Here is a 6,553-nt window from a genome sequence, read left to right as displayed (position 1 = left end):
TAAGCCGCGCTCGCTTCCCGGGCCTTGCACGCACGCCCGTTATGGCAACATCGTTTCTGCGAACTTTTGTATGGACCGCTATCGCACGTTTTAAGTGTAAATATAGCCTTTAGTGTTACATCTTTAATAACCGCTTGAATAAACTAATTGTTAAACCGCTTATACCGAGGAAGAGTGAATTCAAGTTGCCCCCTTCGTCCAAATCCTGGCACCGGCGAGCCTGATCCGAGGCGTATGGGAAAGATGAACCGTTACAACAATTAGTTAAAATCTCGTGAAGCAGGCGTGCGCCGGTGTGCGGGCGCGAAACATTCGGGGCGTGGTCGCAGTCAGACGCGCGGTTTAAGAAAATATGCGAAAGCTAATATAATTTAGCGCAAGTCGTATAATATTGAAGTGTATCGCGACAGGTGTTCGGCGCGTGGCGCGTGGTCGTGTTTGTTGTGACGGGCGCCGTGTATATAAAAACGCGGTGTTGATAGTCTCGGCGCGATGGTTTCTTTCGCGTCTACGATAAACGCGACGGTGTTTACGGCGCGTATTTCCAGCTGTTCGGGATGCAATCGGATATCGAGAAATCTCGATCGGGTAGCGAACTCACTATCCCTTATTCCGTATGCGGAGTAAGGATGACCGTTCGGAGTCGAGAAAGCTCGACGGGATAGCAAACTCGCTAGCCCACGGTCCGTCTGGTCGGAGCGATCGGGTGGTAGATCGTTTGCTCGAGAACCCTCGAGGAGAGCGGCGAACACTCCGCTCTCTTTCTATTCGGTCGGAAGATTTGAGAGGAGACGCAAGCGAAGCGGATTCCGAGAATGCTCGACGGAGGCTGCGAACTCGTCAACCCCACGTCCCGTTGTATTTGCGTGTATCAGGATCGGTCTTGGAATATCTCGTGCGTACGGCTCGAGCTGGATCAGGCACTGGTCTGCAGCCGAGATGTAATCTGGCGATCTTTTTATATCGAGCTCATAACGGTAACCGCGTCGCTTATTCTGATGGGGGTAACGACGCGTTGTTTTCGGAATCGGAGCGCTCGGTACTTTTTGGAGGCGCTCGGCGGTCTTCAAAGTTCGGACCGTAACGGCAACCGTATAACGACTGTACGGCATCTCCGATATCGTTTGGATAATGTAGGAGCGCTAAAAAGGGCGCTAAGTGCCTCTGCCACTGCCCGGCCGATGTTCGCCGGGCGGCAGACTTCTGGCGGGTCAACTGCCAGGTAATAATAAGGGGGTGCATTGTTACAACTATATACAAGGTGTTTCAGAAGAACCTTCCATCCGTAAAATGACGTATCCCTGATACAATTCTAAGACGATTTTTCCTTTATCAAAATTTGAATTAAAGCGTAATTTTTGAGTTATAAGCAAAAATAGTTAGCAAATCACGCGTCGAGTACAGAAAGCAGGCAGGAGCGGCGCAGCGTGCCGCAGCTGACCATCCAATTACCACCGCATGAATCGCTAACTATTTTATCTTATAACATAAAATTATGTTTTAAATAAAATTTTGATAAAGAAGAAAATGTCTTAGAATTACGTCAGTAATACGTGTTTCTTAAACTAACGTCACTTTAGCAGAAGTTGTTCCGGATCGCCGGCTATCGAACGCCGCAATCAGTTGATTGCTATACGCGATGTGTGTATGGTGGAGTGTGTGCGTAAAAGAAAGAGAGAGAGAGAGAGAGAGAGAGAGAGGAAGAGGAAAAGGAAGAGGAAGGGCAGGAGGGAAAGACGTTTATACACACGCACGCACATACGCATACATTTTTTTCTCTCTTTTACACAACACTCATAACACTCACGTAATGCAAAGGTTTTAAAAGATCGTTTGTTTTATCTCGCGTCAATCATGCGCCATGCGCACGTCGCAACTTGCACGGTACATGTCGCGTTTCTCGCATCGCTAGACAACGTAACAATTTAGTCGCGCAGTCTCCACGGTCCGTCGCTAAATAATAACCGTGCAGTAGTTAACAACAATACGTAGCATGAAGATTTACTACGCTGTGAGTGAGCAGGTAAATCTTCTTCTTCTTCTTCTTCATATAGGGATTGGCTCCGACGAATACTCGTCATACGGCCATCAACTGGTTTATAGGAGATAATGCAATTCTTAAAAGATCAATAGTAGGTAAGATAGGGTAAAAAGGGCTACAGGACTGCAGAACTACAGGACTACAGGACTACAGGACTACAGGATACAGGATAAAGAATACAGGACACAGGATGGAACGGAGCTGCTCGAGTAGGTGAGTGAGTGAGTGTTTGAATGAGTGACTGAATGGGAGAGTATATGAGTGTTGTGTAAAAAAGAGAAAGAGAGTGAGAAAAAAAGTGTATGCGTACGTGCGTGCGTGTGTATAAACGTCTCTTCCTCCTGTCCTTCCTCTTTCTCACTCTCTCTCATTCTCTCTCTCGCTCTCTCTCTTTCTTTCTTTTACACACACACTCCGCCATACATACATCGCGTGTAGCAATCAACTGATTGCAGCATCCGACAGCCGGCGATCTGAAACAACTTTTGCTAAAGTGACGTTATTTTAAGAAATACGTATTTCTGACGTAATTCTAAGAGTTTCTAAGATTCTAAGATTTTCTTCTTTATCAAAATTTTATTTAAAGCATAATTTTATGTTATAAGATAAAATAGTTAGCGACTCATGCGGTGGTAATCACACGTTGGACGATCAGTTGCGGCGCGCTGCGCCGCTGCGCCGCTCCTGCCTGCCTTCTGTACTCGACGCGTGATTTGCTAACTATTTTTGCTTATAACTCAAAAATTACGCTTTAATTCAAATTTTGGTAAAACAAAAATCGTTTTAGAATTGTATCAAGAATACATCATTTTACGGACGGAAGGTTGTTCTGAAACACCCTGTATATCATATGATAATTATATATAATCATATATAATTATATTGGGTGATTGCATAAGTTCGTGCCCGATTTAAATATAAACTTCAATAGATTGTATTTTAGAGATAACACTTTTATTAATCAATTATATAGTCTCCATTCTTTTCTACAATGGTTTTCCAACGATCTATAAGCTTGTCGATTCCATTTTTGAAGAAAGAACTTGGTTTTTCTTGAAAAAAGTTTGTAAGGTGGTTTTCGACAGCTTCCTCGGAATTGAGATTCTTGTCATTTAAACTATTCTGCAAAGACCGGAACAGATAAAAATCTGAAGGCGCAATATCTGGAGAATACGGCGGGTGCTGCAGAATTTCCCATTGCAACTCCTGCAGTTTTCCTGCAGCTTATTCCTTTCAGTCAGGAGATGCGGCACCCACGTATCAAGCTTGGAAATGTATCCAAGCTTTTTTAAATGACGAAAAGCGGTTGAATTATCGATGTTCAGCCTCTCAACAATATCCTCAGTTGTAATCCTTGGGTTTCTTTCCACTAAGGCATGCATAATGTCATCATCAATGCCAGAAGACCGTCCAGAGCGGGGTTGATTCTCCATGTTGAAATCACCATTTCGCAATCTGCCAAACCACTTTTTGACTGTTCGGAGAGCAGGAGCGCGGTCCAAATAAATGCTTTGAATATTTTTTTGTGCAATCCCAACACTCACGCTTTTCCGAAATTTATATAGCATTACATGCCGCAAATGCACCTTTCGTTCTCCATTTTTCATGATTTCTCTTATGCACAAATGGACTTATCTGAACAATGTCTGACGCTAAATTGACATAAGACAACGTCATCTATTCGGTGTAAGCAACAATTACCACACGAAAACAATAGAACTCCGCCATGCAGTAACTTAATGCCATCTATGAAAATCGGGCACGAACTTATGCAATCATCCAATATATAATCATATATATTTGTATATATTTATATATGAGCATATTTTATATATAATTATATATGGGCCATTTTTTTCCGGGCACTTTCATTGTGATCTTAATATTTTCGTTTATTTTCTTTGCCGATTTTGTTTACTTACTATATATTGCAATAGAAAGTTTGTTTATAATAATAAATTAATGTCAATGAGTATAAAGTATTAATTATTGCAAAAAAATATTAAATTGTATTTTACAACCATTATTTCAAATAAAAAAAAATGTTTTTTCTATGTTTTATTTTACTTTATTTATTTCACTTCATTTATATTAATTTATTTAATTATTATAAATAATTTATAAAATTGTAATAATTATATAAAAAATATATTGATAAATTGGTAATGATTATATAAAATAAAATTTTGTGAATATACATAATTAATTTTCATCTTTAATTTAGCTCGTATAGTTGGTCCATTATTTTGCCTATTTATTGCTTTGCAATACACGAGCCACATTGATCTTTATTTTATTTTTAATTTTTTTAACTATTCAATTTTGCATTTTAATATAAATAGATATTATAAAAAATTAGAATTGTATGACAAAAAATGCTTTTTATTTACTTTGAAACGTTTATTTTTTTAAATTGTTACACTTTAATTAACAAATTTAAAGATCATCGGGAATAGAGAAAAATGGTGGATCAATCAAAAATAGCCTTTTCGGTTGCGGTCAGAAAGACGCTAGAAATATTTCGAAACGTTTGATTGACCAATCAGGGCAAAGAGAGTAAAGATTTCTTTATTCTAATTGGTTAATGCAATGCTTCGAAGCATCTCTAGCGTCTTCTCAACCGCAGCCTTGGCTGTGTTCTGATTCTCCACCCGAGTGCACCCGATATTATAGTATACGTAACATATACTATATAATATCGAGTGCATCCGGGTGAGGAATCGGAACATAGCATTGGGCGATGCGTGGCGCCGGGCATAGAGTCGCAGGCTGGTAATCGAAAGATTCCGGGTTCGATTCCGCTCGGGTCCCATCCTCCCATATGACTCAAAAAGAGGTTTTTCACATATTATCCTATATAATGCCTTTATTGGCTTATTATATATTATCCTATCCAATACCTAATTAGTTTATCATATATTAACCTATCTAATATCTATACCTAGTTAATGGTGTATGGACAATTCCTTTCGGAAAGTCTCCCAGCCATATCAGAGAAGGAGAAGAAGAAGAAGAAGAAGAAGAAGAAGGAACACAGCATTTCGTAGCCAGTCTCTGATTACAGTGCGTTCAGGAGATACAACTATTGAGTAGCAATCAAACATGATTGGTTCTTACTTCTAAAACCAACAAATCAACGTCGAGTATTGACAAAACGATGCTCAACGGTTGTATCTAGACAGCCTCTAGGAGAGAGAGGCTCCAACCCAACCAGCCTTTCGTGATTGGCTGGCTTAATATATTTGGTCATTGCGACGCCAATGCAGAGCAGATGGGATACGAATTCTCAGACCGAAAATATCAAATGTTTAGGGTTATATTACGCATTATATTTTGTAATATGCATAATATAACCTTAAACATTTGGTATCGTCGGTCTGAGAATTTGTATCCCATTTGCTCTGCATTGACGTCGCAATGATCAAATCGGCACATATTATGCCAACCAATCACGAAATGGCTGGTTGGCGTCTCTCTCTCTCTCTCCTAGAGGCTCTCTAGTTGTGTCTCCTGAACATGCCCAGAGTGATCCTACTATCTCCAGCTTTTCTTTACTGAATGTAATCAATGCTTTTAATTGCTTTCCTATTTCCGTCTCCGTCGGCACACTTAGCAACGTTTCCTTTGCTACAGTCAGCCAACAGAAAATTATTGCTTGACGTAATTCAAGGTATATCTAAAAATATTTAATTTGTTTCCAATCTTTCCTTGGTTTGTGCTAACATACACTAGCTAATATCACTACAAAAAAAATATATAAATTTACGAATATTAATTTGCAGTTCTCCATATACTGCACATGGTACAGATCGAAATGAAATAATGTACAGTACGTCTAAGTTTTGAGAAACTGTCGATTTGTCGAATCCAAAATATCAGTTTGTCGTTTTAATCGAGTGACTATAAAATTATATATACATATATAAATAAATATTTAATTCTAGTAAGTTTCCAAAAATTCTGGCGCTTTTATAGAATCACTGGTTGTTTTTTGAGGTAAAATGTATATATCTTTTTATGTAATTATTTATTTTATATAATCATTAATAATTTTATAACAATTGTGAATTGATTAATGCTAGTTCATCGCTTTCACTATATATAATATTATCATTTTATTTAAATATAATTATAGAAATAGCTGTTTTAAGAAAATTTGGGATTTTCTGTAAAATACCTAATATATAGTATCTCAAAAAAACAGATTTATTTTGATACTATAAAGTCAAGTTTAAGATTAAGAAATTAGTTGTACAGATAAAGTAAACATGCACAGAGTTATAATATAATCAATATATTTTTAAAGTAGTATCAGATTGCAGTGAAGATAAGAATTTTATCAATAATGATAAAAAAATCTTTGCTTTTTTTGTTGTAATTGATTAAATTTTAATTTTCAATCTTGTGTGAATACATAATCTCATACTGATTTTAATACATTATTAATATAACGATTTATTTGAAAGATAATTTATTAGGAAAATGTGTGTCAAATTTTTATAACAATATTAC

The 6,553-nt window shown here is 37.8% G+C and overlaps 1 protein-coding gene across 3 annotated transcripts in view; it reads left to right on the top strand.

The window, feature by feature from the left end:
- The first annotated feature begins 5,606 nt into the window (after positions 1–5,606).
- LOC138933684 (uncharacterized) overlaps positions 5,607–6,553 on the top strand; it is a 37,032-nt gene continuing 36,085 nt past the window's right edge. For all 3 annotated transcript variants that reach the window (XM_070296623.1, XM_070296633.1, XM_070296614.1), the window contains exon 1: positions 5,607–5,711. The gene's annotated coding sequence lies outside the window, so the exon portion shown is untranslated. The remainder of the gene's footprint in view (positions 5,712–6,553) is intronic.

The sequence above is a fragment of the Polyergus mexicanus genome, unplaced genomic scaffold (assembly GCF_030449975.1).
Source record: "Polyergus mexicanus isolate NDT 795.1 unplaced genomic scaffold, iyPolMexi1.0 SCAF_1, whole genome shotgun sequence".
NCBI lineage: Eukaryota > Metazoa > Arthropoda > Insecta > Hymenoptera > Formicidae > Polyergus > Polyergus mexicanus.
This window is presented reverse-complemented; position numbering and strand designations above follow the sequence as displayed.